The sequence below is a fragment of the Drosophila subpulchrella genome, chromosome 3L (genome assembly GCF_014743375.2).
Source record: "Drosophila subpulchrella strain 33 F10 #4 breed RU33 chromosome 3L, RU_Dsub_v1.1 Primary Assembly, whole genome shotgun sequence".
Taxonomy (NCBI): Eukaryota; Metazoa; Arthropoda; class Insecta; order Diptera; family Drosophilidae; genus Drosophila; species Drosophila subpulchrella.
Window position 1 is genome coordinate 12,038,797 of NC_050612.1, and position 17,611 is coordinate 12,056,407.

Sequence of the window (17,611 nt, forward strand, 5' to 3'; positions counted from 1 at the left end):
GTGCTAATGTCTTGGATGGGGAGATTCCGATCCCCACTCCCTGTACTCCACAATAATGCGTATGTGTGTCTGGGGGCGCTTTGTTTGGCTTTGACATGTCAAACAGCGAACAACAAAAGCGGGGGGCCAGCGAACAAACGAAGACGTTGCAACAGCGCCAGCAGATTGAGCTTCCAGAGCTCAACATTGTTGCAAATTACAAGTAAATCCAAAACGGCTCAATGCACAACATCCTTTCGGTGGATGGGGCTTGGGGATCGAAGGGGTGGATGACAGACTGTGGGGATGCGACGAAGATGGGTTATGGTTCTGCCAGACGTTCAATGTTTCCAACTCGTTGGCCCGGCTTTAAGTTCATTTTTATTGGGTTAGCAAGGACCATCATAAAAATTGCTTTTCAGCTTCTGTTCTGTTCTGTATTTTTTCTCCATTGGCCTTTATGCCGACCGGGTTTATTGTTTGCTTTCATTGCGCTTTGTATTACAACCCCCTGCTTTCTCACCCCCATTACAATGTCTGCAATTAAGGGCGCCGCAGCTTATTTACGGACTTCGCCGGCGTACGCGGCGTATGCGCAATGCACACGTTGTATGGGGCAATGAAAATGTATTTTTGTACTGCATATTCACGCTTTTGTTTGCTTAAATGCTCCGTAATTAAAACGTGTTGGGGCCAGTTGCTCCGCCAAAGTACAGGATGGTATTTTTGCAAACAGAGCGGAATTTTCGTAAAGGTCGGGTCCATTCCGCCTGGTAAAATTCCAGATTGTTTAAAGTTGGAAACTGGCTTCAAAACAATGTTTGTTTTACATTTTCGTGTGGGAAACTCTTTAAATTAATTAATTACACCTAGCCAACTTTTTAATGAAATTTGCGTACATATACAAGAACTTATGAATGGCTTTTATGATTTTTGTATGTTATTGCTTTTTATTGTCAGTTGTCGTATATTTTAAAGTTTAATGTTGTATTCTTACAACTACAGATTTTTTAATAAAACATATTGGGTTACTAGCTTAAAGATCGTTTAAATTTAATATGATGCTACCAAATTAAACTTTATATAAATGTATTGGGGGATCATCTATTTGTACTTAAATTAATTAAAATAGATTAAATTCGATTCAAGTGTAATACCCTTGGTAGAATTTCCTTCACCATTTCTGCGACAAACCATTAGCCGATTGGCTGCGAAATTCCACTTAAAGCTGGGCTTGGTTCGTTCACAAGTAATCTGTATATCATTCCCCTTCTTTTTATGATTTATTTTCGTTAAGGACCCTTTTTTTGCTGGCCCGCCCTCATATACATTTTTCATTATTCTGTATTTCGTATATATATTGGCCATGTATTTTTATGTGACGAAATGCCTGATGGCATTCGGTTGCCACGGCGACGTCAACAGATCGTTAAGCGGGATTAGGAACGCCGCTTTGCGCTTTTGTTTTTCGAATGTCGCCAACATCATCAACAAGGTGACATAAGAGCAGTGAGCAAATAAAAAAAGGCCCAAGATTGTGCCACCCATGGCATACCATACCATCCCATACCATCCAGACGTTTGCACATCTTAACGTGGCCATATTTTGCATATGGCTTTAATGGCGGCTTAGCGGCGTAAAAATAGCAAAAGAGGCTAGAACGTGGATGGAAACGGGGACAAGACAAAGGGGATACTGGCACAAAGTAGCTCTTGTGCCGACAGCATTGTTGTCTGGATGCCACACGCTCCTCGAGGCGGCCAAAATGCGCAGGAAACTTCGGGAGAAGCCGGTGGAAAGTTAAGATGCTGAGGCAGGCAGGCCGACAAAATGGGTTAAGAGGCACGGGGGAGACAGCAATTGCTACTGTCAGCTGAGCAAAGTTTTTAATTAAAATAACCGAGCAATAAAACAGCCCAACAAAACACACACAAACACATTCAGGGTGGGGTGGAGTAAAAAGGGGGCCTTGTTAAATGGCAAATTAGCAGCGACAATTTCTCCTGGTCACATGCATAACGTATACGGCATGAGGGCCGTGTCCTGCGACGCAATTAAAATTTAACAGCACCCCGACGCCATTCCGTTTGCTATTTCTCATTTCTTATTTTTGTTACTCGCACAGGACGCTCTTTGAATATTTATTGTGGTGCAAAGGTCAATGCTATGGCCTTGAACCCTTTTGCCCACTATCCTCGCTGAAAGAGACCACTTGAAGGTCTAAAATTTGCCTCGTTTTCACGCTTGGTCAGACACAATAGCTAAGCAGCAGCGGGGGCTCATTAAAAAAACATAAATCAAACCGCACAGGCGGCCTGCAGTTAAAAGCCATCCATCCCATAGAGCATTGCATAATGAAAATTCTCCAAGTGAAAACAAGAATTCAAAAGTAAATTGAAATTGCCCGACTAAACTTGGATTTAGCAGAGAGAGTGTGTGGCGGGAAAATATAAAATTCACAGCTTGTCAGGAGAAAGTAGGGAAAGTATGAGAAAGGAAAAGGCAAACTGTGATGATGCGTTGGCGTGCGGTTCGCAGCTCTGCAGCAAGATTGATTGATGACATGACGTCAATTTGCCTGAGCCACTCAGTCTCCGGTGGAGTAGAGTAGTCCCAGGAACTCTGAGACACCCCCAGATGCCCAACTCCCCTAGTTCCTATGCAAAGGGGCCCAACCACCGGGGGCGTGACCAGGGACATGGGCCCGACAATGGCCATGACGATGGAAAGACAATGAAAAAGGCATTAAAACTGCGGTCAGACCGAGCTGAAAAAATATATTATCATTCTGGGTAGTATGAGAGATGATGTGCCACTCGGGGGCGTTCTTGTGGTGCATGTTATGGTCTGTTTGTGGGCGTGGCACTTGGAAATAATAATAAACACAACGCAAAAGCCCATAGAGCAACCGAAGTTTAGGTGTTGTTTTAATGACGTAGGTTAGGAAAAATTAAATTACCTAAAATAAAGCATATAATGCGATTTTAGGATGATGGTTTTACAGGCTTTAGGCGAATACTATTGTTTTTTAAAAGCTTTATTGATCAAAATGAACTTAAATTTTCCTTTCAGAACTATAAAATAGGACTTAAATATATTTTAATTACCAAATAAGCTGTTACTTTATTTTTTACGTTGGAATTTTTTTAATGTGGTAAGTAGTCTTGAAATTAAAGAAAACTTAAGGTAAGAATATGAGAACTAAAATGATTATAAATGCCAATATCATTATGAGTTTAATGTATGGAAATTCAAATGTAGTTTTATTACCATTTCTAATTCTAAGGAATTCCATTACTAACTTTGTTGTGCATGGAATCATCAAAAACAGTATTGCCTTTTAGTAGGGAAGAGTAAAGTAAATTTCCGATGAATTAATGTTGATCCCTTAATTTCTCCCTTCTAATGAGATAATTCCATCGGACTCCCCATTTTCCTGTCCATTGCCAGCAATCATTATAATAACGACAACTCTGCCGTTTATTATCTGCCTAGGCTAGCGTTATGCATGATTAATAAAGTTGTTATTGTTGGCTGGCAGTTTTCGTCCCGGGTCTGCCATCAAAATTATGCATAATTGGTGTCAATGTCATCCCACAGTCACATCCCATCCCATCCCACACTCACATCCCAGCGGACAGGGACTCGGGACTCGGAATCTCGGGGACCAGACCATCGCACCCCCAGTGGTGGCTACCTCAATTTAAAACAAAAACATTTAGGAGCAGAACAGACAGATTCCTGCGGGTGTTTAATGAACATTTTCCCAACACACACACACATACCTGCAAAAATTATGCAAAAATAAATTAAAGTTTCATGTGGGCAGTGTTTTGGGTTTTCCCAGGACCAACCAAAAGAAAGGACAAGGAAACACATTAAATGGTAAATAAAAATTGGGGGATAAAAATGAAATTTTAAACACCTACCGGAGGCGCAAACAAGTCGATGGCAATGGAAATGGGGCATCACCAGAGCAACAGCCTGAGTCTGAGTCTCGTTGAGCTGTCCTTGCTGAGGACTTCTTGTCTACTACATCATGTTGGCATGCCGGGCACGTCCTCTAATGCTGCGACTGCAAAGATAAAAACCAACAAAATAAAGCATAAAAATCGGCCCGGCAATTACTTCAAGTGATGGCTTTCTAATTTAGGGCTTAATTTGTGTGGATTTAAGGCGCGGCGCTGTAGCAAATATTTTTTTAAGCCCAGCCATCAAATTGTGCCGAGATACACAGGTAAGGAATTCGCAACACTTTATGGTCGCACAGGCAAACTGTGGCAAGGAAAATGCCGGCCAAAAATATACCGTGATGCCCTAAAGGCAGGTTACGTATACGCCCCCAATGACATGTACATAAATTTAATGCTAGAAATGCTCAGCTCGACACGGCTCGACCCTGTCTGTGGATCCGCTTTCGTGGGTGTTATTTTCGTCCTTTTTTACCCGGCACTAACACACTCACCCTCACACACACACACACCCTCTCATTCGTTGTCGTCGCCGTAACATTTCCGCTTTTGGTTGCATGAGTATCCGTTTCCGCTCGCTGAGACCACGCACTTAGACCGGTCCGCTGTTCGTGTCCAAAAATAAACTAAATTAGAGTGCGCGACTCTCCAGTTCGAGTTCGTTTTTTATCCCATTAATTGTGTTTGCCTGTTTTAGATTGAGGGTGCTCCTTTAAGGGCTCCCAAAATCCATGTTTGATTGCCCTGAGAAGTGGAAAGGGTGGTGGTGGGATAGGATCTTATTCTGGGATTGGCGAGATTGGAATTCGGCGATTCGATGATTGGCCGTTTGACTGAAGGCACGGGATTTCAATGCGGGAAATTGTGGAAATGCTCAACGAAATTCCCAGACAATTGGGATTTATTCAATTCCATTATGCTTTCAGCATAGCACTTTAAAACAATTGATGTGCATTAAATCATAAACTTCGATTCAAAATTAATTCTCTCAGTAAATGGAATGAAAATAAATGGAAATTCAATATACGAATGGTTATAGTTGAAAGTGCTGGCTAAATAAATGTATTCATATTCAATATGAATTGGCTTTGGGCCTCAAAACTTCAATAAATATTAATATCTTTAGCTATACATAGGCAGATAGTAGAAAAAAAGGATTTTAAATCGTAATAAAATATACAAAAAATTTATATTGATATTAAATAAAATCTTGAAAATTTTGGGTATTGGAATTTTTAATAGCCAAAATAATATTTTCGTTCTTTTAAACCTTTAAGACAATTTGAACATTCAAAATGTATTTAGTTTTCTGTTCAAAATGTATGTTTCCTTAAATTATTTTGTGTTTGTATGCTTTTTAGCCACTTTAAAGCAAGTGATTAAAATTCGGTTAAGAAATTTGAATTTTCCGATGACCCATATAAGTCTGTTATTTAATTGACTTTCCGAAATCAAATCAAGCATTAAATAGAGCTTGCTGTGTGAATATTTATGGCCTGGCTAAGCTCTCTGGATGTCCTTCTAATATCCCCATCACAATACTGTCAGAGCTCGGACTTAAAGCTGCTTTTGTCCTTGGCGAGAAGCATTTTGAATTGGCAACTGAAAGTCAAATCAAAGCCACAGGCAGTGCCGGCATGGCACAAAACACAAATGCACGTCAACAATGTGAGTTGCTGTTGTTGTCTGGGATGATGTTGCTGTTGCTGCTGTGGATGTTGCTGTTGCGTCAGGCAATTGCACATGCCAAAACGAATGTGGAACGGCCAAAGAAGCTCTGCAGGACAGCCAACCTGCAGGGCAGTTAAAATAGATAGCCCATTGACCATTTCTCCCCATCCTGGGGCCTTGTGGGCCATCAAGTGTGGTGGGGAAGAGCAACAATGCAAATGAAAATGTGCAACGCAGCCACGCTCCAAAGCGACACGACTGTCAAAGTGACGACCATCCTTTTACGGGGCTGCCTTTTTGCCGATGCCATCGCCATCGCCATCGCCGATGGCCATGTGCCACTGCCAGCTGTATTTGCACTAAAAGCTTTTGTTAATGGTCGCGTCAATATTTTGCCATGCTTTAATAACACCGAAAACGTTGCGAAACCGGAGAACCGAAAACGGAAATCGGAAAATGGGAAAATGAAGCCAACCAACACTAAATTCACTTTCTGCATTTGACGAATGGAATCGAATACAAATATGAATGTAACCCAAGCCGAAAAAAGAAGAGGGAACAGCAGGCAAAAAAAAACCACATAAATTCATTTGCCATGCTAACCCTTTTTCCAGGGTCATACATACATTTTTTGGCAACATCTAACCGAGTTACCTCGCACCGCTGCCTTTTCACTTTTCCGACTTTCCCAGCCAGCATTTACACAATATAAACTTTACACGTACAATCATCGCACATACGGAAGGCAAACATTCGCACATACATTTTGAATGGCCAGGATAGAAGAGTTCTTGGCATTTCGGGCACGTAAAACATCAACGCATAAATACAAAAAAAGAAAACACGGACCTTGCGCCCAGAAAGTTGAGGCTGTCGAACAGGCGGGAAAGAAATGGCATTTTCCGATCAAAAGACAACACAATGTGCCGCGAATGCGATGCCAAGTCGCCTCCTCAACATGTTGAGCTGAACACGTAGCCGGGTGACTGATTGGGCTACAAGGATACAAGGACACAAGGATGCGGAGTGCATCCGATTGGAACTGGTTCGGGACTCCAGACGACGGCCGATTGAGGAATCATTGAACTGCAGAACAGATTGAAAATGCACAGCGATGGGAGAAGTTTTTACGATCTGGTTCTTTTCAGTTTGAATTAAAGAATAGATATGAGATTACTTTATACATATATTCTTTATTTTATTGGGATATAAGTAATTTTATTTTCGTTTATATATTGTATTATAGCCTTTTGTAAAGGGATACAATTTTAGAGAGTTTTAAGATACGTTTATAAAATAGATTGATAGAAACAGTAAGCCGCACACTGAAATCAAAATTTCGCATTAAAGTTAAATTAGATTAATGTATTAACTTGAATATATAATAAATTAGTCATTTTTAACATAGTTAAACATTTTCAAATACAATAAAAAAGAAGAAGAAATCAAAGACTATTTTAATATATTTCGTGAAAAGAAACATATTTTATTTAGAAGGTTTATTTGTTTCTGTAAAATAGGTTAGCTCCCCTGCTAGATCTTATTTATTGACAACATTATGATAATAAAATTTGTGTCTTGAATATATTCAAATCAGAATACTCATCTGATAAAGAGTTTAGGTTTAAGACCTGATATTCCTTTAACAAAACTAGCCAATAATTGTATTAGGCTGTCAACCTCTTGGATATGGCCCATAAAATCCTTGGTAAATCCCTTTAGACATTTTGCCTTCCACCTGTTTTACTTTTGCTCTTGTGGGCCTATGGCATATGTCAATATTTAAAGCATCTCCGTGAGCCTACCTTTGTGGGTTATCCTCTTTAGACGGTTTTCCTTTTCGTTTTTGTTTTGCAGTTTGCTACGCTTTCGGAAAATTCAATTTGTTATAACTTGAAAATTTCATTTTTCGTTATGTAAATGCGCTCGATAGAAAGGTGAGGAATGCCCGGAAAATAAAGGAACACATGACCAGGCCCAAAGAACATGGATGAGGTGTGGCCAAAGAGCCAAGGAGCTGGTGCCGCACAAAAGCAATTTGCGGCGGCTTAAATGTCAATGGGATTCATCCACGATTTCTCGGTTATGGCAAACGGCATTAGTTGTTTTTGCCAACAAGTGTTATAGAAGCTATATGCTGGGGGCTATAAATAGAGCGGCACGTCTCGGTTATTCTTAGCCTCTGGGCTGGGCGAATAAAAAGGGGGCGCCATAAAAGAAAAGTTCTGTTCAGGCAGCTAAAAACAAATTGCAAACAATAAAGCAAGGGAGATGAAAGGTCCTACCACACATGTCTCTCTGGAACTCCCCAATCAGGTGCCAAAAACTTCAGAGTCCAACCTGGCAAATTGTCAATGAATCGCCCTCTGGGAAAGGTATTCTTCTTGTTGTTCATTCCCCCCTATCGATTGTTTTTACCTCCAGAAAAGTTCCTATTTCGTATTTGTTTTTGTTAATGGCTCCCGTTGTTGTTTCGGTCATTGATTCGACGAGCATCCAATAAGAGTCGTGTCCTTGTTCTGGTCGCTGCTCCAACTGCTAATTTAATGAAATTCGATTTCATTGTCTGCCACACTTTCTCTATCTCAAATGACCGTCATAAGTTTTGCCAACATCCCCCAGAAATAAATATTAGTATAAATCCTTGTTATTGGTTTTTTGTTACGTACACTGTGCATCATGGCGTATGATTAATGTGCACAAATCGCATTAAAGCCTTTCTGCTGCGAATAAAACCTAATCCAGTGCTGGCTTTTTATGGACTCGGGTCTTCTATCAGCCGCATAAAAATATACGATTATTATTACGATTGTGATGTGCACAATTGCGAGTAACAACAATAACTGGAAGCTCCGGGAAATTTTGGCTCAATAACTCAATCAGATTTCGACACAGCAGATACACAAAAAAACGTGGCGAAAGGAAAGGAACATTTTGATGCATTGCCTAAGCCAAAAGAAATACAACAGCCAATTGATATATTATAGAGAGAAATTCGCTAGCGGATGATGAAGTGAATTTTAATACCCTTAACGAAGCACCAGTAATAAAAAATGGAAAAAAATGAATGATAGCCTGGTATTTCTGACAAATACAGCCATGGCTGTTAATCATATATTTATTTATTTAAAGCAGCTGAAGAACTTTTATCTACTGCGTTTTACTCTTTAGTTTGGTTAAATTACAAGGCAATTAAAAAGCCAATTTCAAAGAATTTAAAGTTTTACTACCTCGTACGTTTCCTCCAAAACTTTAAGGCCATTTTGGTGTAAACACGATTCTCCCCAGCGCATAACAAAGATCGTAAAAGCGCATACTACCCCACAGATAGTGTAATAAAAACGTGTTTTCCCAACTCGCCTTTGGCCAACCCATGCCACGTATATATTACAAAATCGATGAATCAAAGTAAATTACCAGAAATAAATGAGATAAAATATGTGTAAGCGAGGTTGCTACCTGTAAAAGCGGGGTGGAGCTGGTCAGCATTTCCGTTGGTATATTAGCAAGCTGGCAGCTTGTGTTTTTCCTTTTTTTTTTTTGATTTAGCTTAGCTAAACGCGGGTCAGGATAAGCCCGACTAGTTGACCTGGAAGCAACCTGGTAATCGGAGGGGCTTGGCTCAGTGCTAAGCTCTCCAGCGGTTGGTAAATGCCACTAAAAATGGTATGGTTGGTATCACACGTTACTCAAACGCGCACAAACACATACACACACACACACCGCAGGAAATTGAAAAACTTGTATATGCCCGACTTCCGTTTCACCTGGTTCAGGTGCTTTCCAGATCGAGTTGAGTGCGCTGACTAATTTAATAAGGTAACGCGGCAACCAAGCCACTTTTCACCGCCAGAAATTATGAAAAAACTGCATTACAAATTATACGAGATTTAGTTATATATTAAGGGACTTAAACATATTTTTTAGATTCAGATTTTTTTGGGGACTTTTACTTAAGAATTCCGAATTGTAACATACCCAAAACGATCATTTCATGAGTAATTTAATAAGCATTATTGCATCTAAATATTGTTATGTATGTCTTAAGGAAGTTATTTTCATATTTGTCTATATTTTGATAAAATGAAAGCTAATCTCATTTTTTTCGGTGCACATAGGACCACACACGGACGAACAACCGCGGTCACATATGCAGGTTCCACCCCACAGCCCCCAAATTACCACTCTATTCTTCGTTAGGTTCTTTTGTTGCTCTCTAAACTTGTTCGTCAGAGTAATCATATAAATATTCTTTTGTAAGTGTGTTAGTTGGGTTGTATACATGTATGTGCATGGGTGTGGGTTAGTGCGTGCCAAAAAACTTTTGCGTGTCGGGAGTTTATTAAAAACTTGGCCTACTTTTCCCCGCGCACTTCACTGCGTATTCTATGTACAACACAAAAAATATAACTTTTGTCTGGCCAGCAAAGTGGAATTCACGGTCATTCGCAATACGTTCGGATTGAATTTCTCTGAATTTATTAAAAGATTTTCAGCCATTTTGACCTTTTTATAGTCGCAGGATATTAAATTTAGGGACACCTTTAAAGGCGATTTGCTTCTTGCCGCCGAGACTTTTATGAGTTCTGGAAAAGCCCTGGAGGCTTGGCAGTCAGTCGGGCCAGGTTATCTTATTGCTTTGTCAAGAGTTTTGGGCTGGACTTAGACGGGGAATAAACACTGAGAGAAATTGTTTTTTAAGAAATCATAAATAATTGTGTGATGGAAAGAGAGTGACGAATATTTATTGTCCACAAAAATATTGTACAAGTTGTGTCGAACATAAAAAAAACAAGGAAGAACGCTATAGTCGAGTACCTCGACTATCAGATACCCGTTACTCAGCTAAAGGGACCAAAGGAAAATGGATATATGCAAGCAGCAAATGCGCCACCTACCGGCGGTAGACAGATTTAAGCGTTGTGGGCGTTAGAGTGGGCGTGGCAAACTTTTTTTTAGATCAATCGATAGGTATTGACGAGACCAATAAATTTCAGTTAAAATTTTTTATCTAGCATGAAAATTGTGGGCGCCACAGATTTGGGCGGTTTGTGGGCGTAAGAGTGGGCGTGGCATATTCGCGTAACAAACGTGCGCTGCGCTCAAACCTGCGAAATCTAAATCCGAAGTCCCGTTTCTCTATCTTTGATATTTTCCGAGATATCCGCGTTCATATTTACGATTTTTTGAAGTTTGTGGGCGGTTTGTGGGCGCTAAAGTAAGCGTGGCACACTTTTTTTAAGTCAATCGGTAGGTATTGATGAGAACAATATATTTCAGTTAAAATTTTTGTTCTAGCATCAAAACTGTAGGAGCCACAGTTTTGGGCGGTTTGTGGGCGTTAGAGTGGGCGTGGCACTCTTTTGAAACAAACTTGCGCTGCGCAGGAATCTCAGGAATCTGCATGCCTAATCTCAGTATTGTAGCTCTTATAGTTTCCGAGATCTCAGCGTTCATACGGACAGACGGACAGACGGACAGACGGACATGGCTAGATCGACTCGGCTAGTGATCCTGATCAAGAATATATATACTTTATGGGGTCGGAAACGCTTCCTTCTGCCTGTTACATACTTTCCGACGAATCTAGTATACCCTTTTACTCTACGAGTAACGGGTATAAATATTTTATACCATTTTAAAATTAATTCAATTTAAGGAATTAATTTTACACAAAAAAACATTTTTATTTATATTATAAAAATATGTTTTTATTTATTCGATATAATGAAATTGACATATACCCTGTGTTTTTGTATTGGGCAACAGTTATATTATGATATTTTTCAGGGCAAAGAGATTTTATTAAGATTTGACACATAAACTTTTTTAATATTGCTTACTTGTAAATAATTTTTATGGGGTCGGAAACGCTTCCTTCTGCCTGTTACATACTTTCCGACGAATCTAGTATACCCTTTTACTCTACGAGTAACGGGTATAAATATTTTATACCATTTTATAATTAATTCAATTTAAGGAATTAATTTTACACAAAAAAACATTTTTATTTATATTATAAAAATATTTTTTTATTTATTCGATATAATGAAATTGACATATACCCTGTGTTTTTGTATTGGGCAACAGTTATATTATGATATTTTTCAGGGCAAAGAGATTTTATTAAGATTTGACACATAAACTTTTTTAATATTGCTTACTTGTAAATAATTTTTCCCATATTTAAGAGTTCCTATTGAAGATTTTCATTCTCTATAGCGACTGTTGGGACTTTGGGGAGCAGGGAAGTGGAGTCCCTAGGGGCAGAGTCCACTTATGCACACATCATTATTAATATGTGCCCCAGTTGGAACTGCCCAGTGGAGCGCTGGTTCCTTGCTGTTTAATTTATCGCCCAACAGGCTAAATATGTTTACTTTGCTCGCTCCTTTGAAAGCTACGTTCCTCCTCCTTTTTCTCCCCTTTTGGCCCCAGCTCTATTATGGGCATAATAAACTCATTAAAATGCAGCAAGCTGGACAACTGGCGAGCTGTCAATGAAGTCGTGGCCCTGGTCCAGTCCATATGGCCGAGTGGTGGTGCGCCTTGACGGCTTTTGTGGTTAGCAAACGCATGCGAATACGATTACGCATACGCCCCGTTGGCCCACGGCAGTTACTGGCTAAAAGGTTTCTGGCCCCTTCAGCTGTTGTGTTTACATTTGATGGGCGCGAACCTGCCCTCCTACCCTTGTTGGTAAGTGGGTCAATGTGCTTTGGACTGGTTAGTGTTAGTCTACTGCCGATGGCCCCTTTCCTGGCCCTTTTCCTGGCCGCAACCTGATCAAGGGCTTTGGCTTTAAGCGGCCACCGTTCGCGTCACCGCCACTCGGAGGTTGCCAAAGTTTTGGCCAGCCTCATCACGTTCCTTAAAGCCATATGTCCGCCTGGCAGATATCAGGCAGCTACAGCCAGATATCATGCATAAATTGGGCAACAAAATCGATAAGGACACTGCGGTCCTGTGTGGGATGGCCGGGTGCGATGGCTCGTAAATTATGCCACGCCCCTGCCATAACGAGGCCAATAATTCAGGGAATAATTCCCGCCACATTTTCTCTTCTGATTTCTCCTTCCCTCTGTTGGTTCTTTGGTTTGTTGCTTCCTCTGCATGATTATTTCCTTGTTGATGTTTTGGGCCCTAAGGCCAGAGGACTTTATATATTTTGCCTTTTTATAGGTACAGGGAGAGGAAGTATTTAGAATCCGATTTGGTAGGCAAATTTCATAATATATTTCCAAATAAAAAAGGTAAAGGATTACATATAGGGTGTATACATTTTTGAAATAGAAAAAAAAACTACCAACTCTTGTTTCTATTTTTCTCAAATGCTTTTACTGATAATATGTTATTTCATAATAATTAATTTTAAAATTGCTCTATTAATTTTTGAAAAATAAATATTTTAAATCAAAATGATAAAAAATGGCTTATTAATTTTTTTTCACTGTTTGCCAAATGTAAATACACCCGTTTATGTTTATGGCTATTTCTCGCATATGCTGAACCAACCTGTCGGCAGCATAAAAACTTGCAAATTCAATGTTTGTGTCCCTTGATTTTTTCGAACAAATTTTGTTTGGCAACTTCATTTCGGCGTTTATTGACAGCGACAACTGACAAACAATGAATGACAAACGGCCGCCCAACAACAAAGGCGAAGGCAAAAGCAGCCAAATAGCACCAACACGCTGTAACTTTTTATCAAGTTATTAACTTATCTAATTCGATTATGGCCGTGAGCGGGTGTCTGTGTGGGTGTGGGTGTACTAGTAGGTGTGTTTGAGCCTGTTTACCAGTGTGTGTGTGTGTTGGCAGTAGGTCCTGGAGGTCCTGGAGGCAGCCTGTTCGTGTCAGGAGCACCGGCGATGGCGATGGCAATGGCAATGGCAACGTTTACGTAGCAAGCAATTCAATTAGAAATGCGGTAGCAGCAGCAGTAACAAAAACAAAAACGCCGCACCAGCAACAAAACACTAACAACAGTCAAAATGGCTGCCTAGACAAACAGAGAAAATGAAAAGGACAAAGGCAAAATAAGGGGGGAGAAAGCGGTGGAGGGCGGTGGAGAAAGGAGGACTGACAGACAGGCTCTATCAAAAAATGGTAAGCAACAGACTGGCAGGCAGACAGCCAAGGACGGAGCTCTCGCGACTCGTTTATGCGGAAGCTGCTTTACGATAATGGCTTAAATGGTCTGAAAATGCTTTCCCCAGCACAGGATATCTCACATTTTCAGGGAAAAGCCCTTACATTTAAACAACCCTAATTATAGCCTATCAAAGGACATCGTTTGAGATAAATCGGACAGAATAAAGTGTATTATTCTGTGTATTAGTTAGTTAAAGGGTTTAAATAATAGTTTATATGCATGCAAAGGTAAAGATTGATTTATTAAGACGTGGTATTTTAAAATACGATTTCCATCCACATTTGATTGGATTGATCATATAATCATAATTATATAAAATCGAAATCTATGTATGGTTCTGTAAAAAAAATAGTAACCCATTATATAAAATCAAACTTCTATTAATAACCTTATTTATTATTGGTGTTATTTGTTATGATTTTATGCTTAAGCTGCTTTAATTAAACGTCCTATTAATAAGGAAACACACTTATTATAACGGATGGTTTTTTCTAAAATAAATCCTTTTACCCTAAATTTTAAACAGGTACCATCACTTTTAACAATCGATAATAACAACAAACGAGCCGTGCAAACATCTCGAAAAACACATGCTTCATAATGGATCACCATTTGCCTACTCTGAAATATGCCTGTGAAATGAGCAATCTCCAGCATTCCACATTGAGATTTACAAATTACCAAAACACAATTCCCATGCACAAACAACACATTGAGGAGAAAATAAATAATATTATGTGTGTTTATCTCTTTCTCGCAAACGCTGCCGGCTCTTGTCTATGTCAGTTAAATTTTTATGTTTTTGTTGTCAAAACCCATTAAACTGTCTTCGTGTTGGAGACCCTGGTCCTTTAGCCCCCTAGCCCCTAAACCCAATAGATGGGCCTTTCCCCCAAAAAAAAAAAACAATTCCAAACAAGGGAAAATGGAGGTAAAAAAGTTGGCCATTTGTCTGTCGCTAGCTTTTGTCAGTTATAAAGTTCTAACCTTTATGGAGTGCTGAGCGTGACCAACATTGGGCATATATAGTACATAAATATGCAGACAGGGGTATACACATATGCCTAGCCTTAAGAACAAAATTGAATTTCAGCCATATAAGCAAGAAGAAAGTCAGATTAAGTCTGCTGCTGGAAAGTTATGATACAGAAAATTATCCCATTATGTCGAGAAAAAGATTCATTTGCTAGGCAGAGTCTAGACGGCAAGAGCATTATAACCGAAAAGTATTTGTCCAAGAACTGAACTTTTAAAACAAGTCAGATTAAAAATGCAAATGAATGTTAAGATGTGAAAAATGTTTTCATTGTGTAAAAGAACGAAGATTAACTGCAGACAAAATAATGCTTCCAAAGTTTTAAGGCAAGTTATGTAATTTTAGTCAATTGAGATAAATTCCAAGAACGATTAATACTAATAATGTTGACAATTTTAATGAGCTCTTCAGTTCCTGGAATTAACAATAGCCTTTTCGATTGTCTGCTTTTAATGACATTCCTTTGTGTTCGGATTGGCAATTGATTGCCAAGAACCAACAGCAAAGAGCAACAAAAATGGTCAAAATATGATAAAAACAAGTTGGCCATCGCTGCTGTTTTCCTGCTTTGCCAACCCGAACCAAAACCCAAACCAACCATCGGCCATCGAGAGTTTTCCAATCAAACTTGTACTTTGGGCCAACGTTATTGAAAGCAGCTTAATGCGCAAGTAAGCTGTCCATTATTCCGCAACATGTTCGTGCCAACAAAAGCATTCAAATTTGGCCAGTAGGTGTAGCCAAGGTCGAGGGACTTGGGATGGGGGACTGGGGAGGGCCTCTGCTCATGCATTATGCGCATTGTTTGTGAACTGACAAAAGCAACTTTTATGTTGTTCAAAATTTGGTTATCAGCTTGGCAAAAAAAAAGAAAGAAAGTACCTTACCAGTAGACTTCCTCATGGGGATTCGAAATTTTCTTTTCCAAGAGTTGGGGAACGCATAAATCACGCAAATAGGCGGTTTTGGAGAGGGGAACGAAAGGTGCCTGTCCCGTCGTACATGTAACTGCATAAATATGATTGATATCGGAACAATGGCAGGACTTTGTAGCATTCCCAGGCAATAACAACTTCAATTATGTACCAGGGGGTTAGAGAGAGGGGCAAGTAGGAACCTCTATATCATCGGGCTTCGGAACACCATAAATGCCCAAAATGTCGCATTGTTGCGCTTGGATTGTGACGAATAAAAGCGAGACAATAGGCCGAGGGCGCTGAATGGTAAGCGTTTTAAGGGGGCAGGAGCTAGAGCTCCTTTCTCATTGTTATAGCAACAATTTTCTTTTGTAAATTCGCCAAGAAAGCGAATAAAAAACAGACGGAGGCCTGACTCAACCCACCAAAACGAATCTCCTGCCACCCACTTAAGCTTTAAACTTAATGTTTGCTAATATAATTAAGCGATTTTGAGATCCTTCACTTCACTCAAGGATTTTTAAATTAATTTCTGTTGTCTTGTTGGTCTTAATTCCCCCACCCACTTTATTTGTTCTACAGTCGTTCTTTTTTCGACTGCTCGTATATTATCCATCCGCCCTGTTGGTCTGACTTTAAGAGCTGCTCGAAATGAATAAAAACATTTGTGCGTTTTAGTATGCCGAAGAACAAGGAGCTTGCACTGAGAAAAAATATTTGTACCACATTATTGCGGATTATTATTTTCAGAATTATTCAAACACGTAAAATATTTTCACAATTTTCAAGAGACATCTTTACGATTCTTTCTTAATGTAGATTTTCTTCTTCTTATAGCTTATTTATTTCATGATCATATATCACTTAAAATAAGTCAAACTTAAAAATATATAACCAATATTATTTAAATAGAAAAGGCAATAAACTGAGCTTGAGTTTAGAGGAAATATATATTTTTGGTAATATATTACCTAAGTAAGAGTTCTAAAACCCTTCGGTTTTTATGCACACCGCGAATTCTTTAGACTTTTTCGCCCGTGCACAGACACACACGAACACTATCACCATAAAATCAGCAACAACAATGAGCAGCTCATGCAAAATGCAAGAAAATGCTGAATAAATCAGGGGGACTGGCCAAGGGGGACGACGAGGGTCTCTCAACTGGCAGCTGCCAACGGCTGCAGGAGCAAATTAAAGACCCCATCGAGCTTTAAGCCGCCGGCCTGGCTAACTGACTACCGACTACTCGCCATGTCCTTTCGGGCCAAGACTTCCTCCGCTGACTGACGAACGACTGACTGAGAACGACAAGGACACCGCCAAGAGTTAACTAAATGCTCGACAGTTGCTACAAACGGCAAACAGAAAGGATGTTGGAGTGGGCGGGATGGGAGTGGCAGTGGCCCGGGGAGGAGGAGGTGGCCAAGGCCAAGTGAAGAGGCATCTCTTGGCGCAGTGCTTCCGCTGTTGTCATTCGCTTAAAAGTTTATTCCTCGCCTGCCGCTGACAGGCACAAGGCAAGTTGAATCCTCGCCAGTCGCCAAACGCCATTCTTTGGGGCTCCCTCCTTGGCCCAAAAGCTTCTTGGCCTTATATCCGGTGCCGCAACACTTCCTGTTTACAATTTAAACTAATAAGCAGCCAACGAGGCTGCCAACAAGAACGCAGTCGAGGTCCTTGGTCCTCAGTTCTCAGTTCTCAGTCCTCGCAGCCGGCATCGTTTTCAATTTTCATTCTAACGCCCATTTATTTCACTTTTGCCCGCTCTTCTGGCGCCTGATCTCTTTACATATTCAATAAATTGAAATTGACATTTGGCGTTGCAGGGGGCTGCCTTCTGATGTATATCCTGCTATAACCCAACACATATGAACAGAG

The 17,611-nt window shown here is 40.0% G+C and overlaps 1 protein-coding gene across 4 annotated transcripts in view; it reads right to left on the reverse strand.

The window, feature by feature from the left end:
- LOC119554013 (BAI1-associated protein 3) overlaps positions 1–17,611 on the reverse strand; it is a 61,387-nt gene that overhangs the window by 35,334 nt on the left and 8,442 nt on the right. For all 4 annotated transcript variants that reach the window (XM_037864730.1, XM_037864729.1, XM_037864728.1 and 1 more), the window contains exon 3: positions 3,910–4,055. The gene's annotated coding sequence lies outside the window, so the exon portion shown is untranslated. The remainder of the gene's footprint in view (positions 1–3,909; positions 4,056–17,611) is intronic.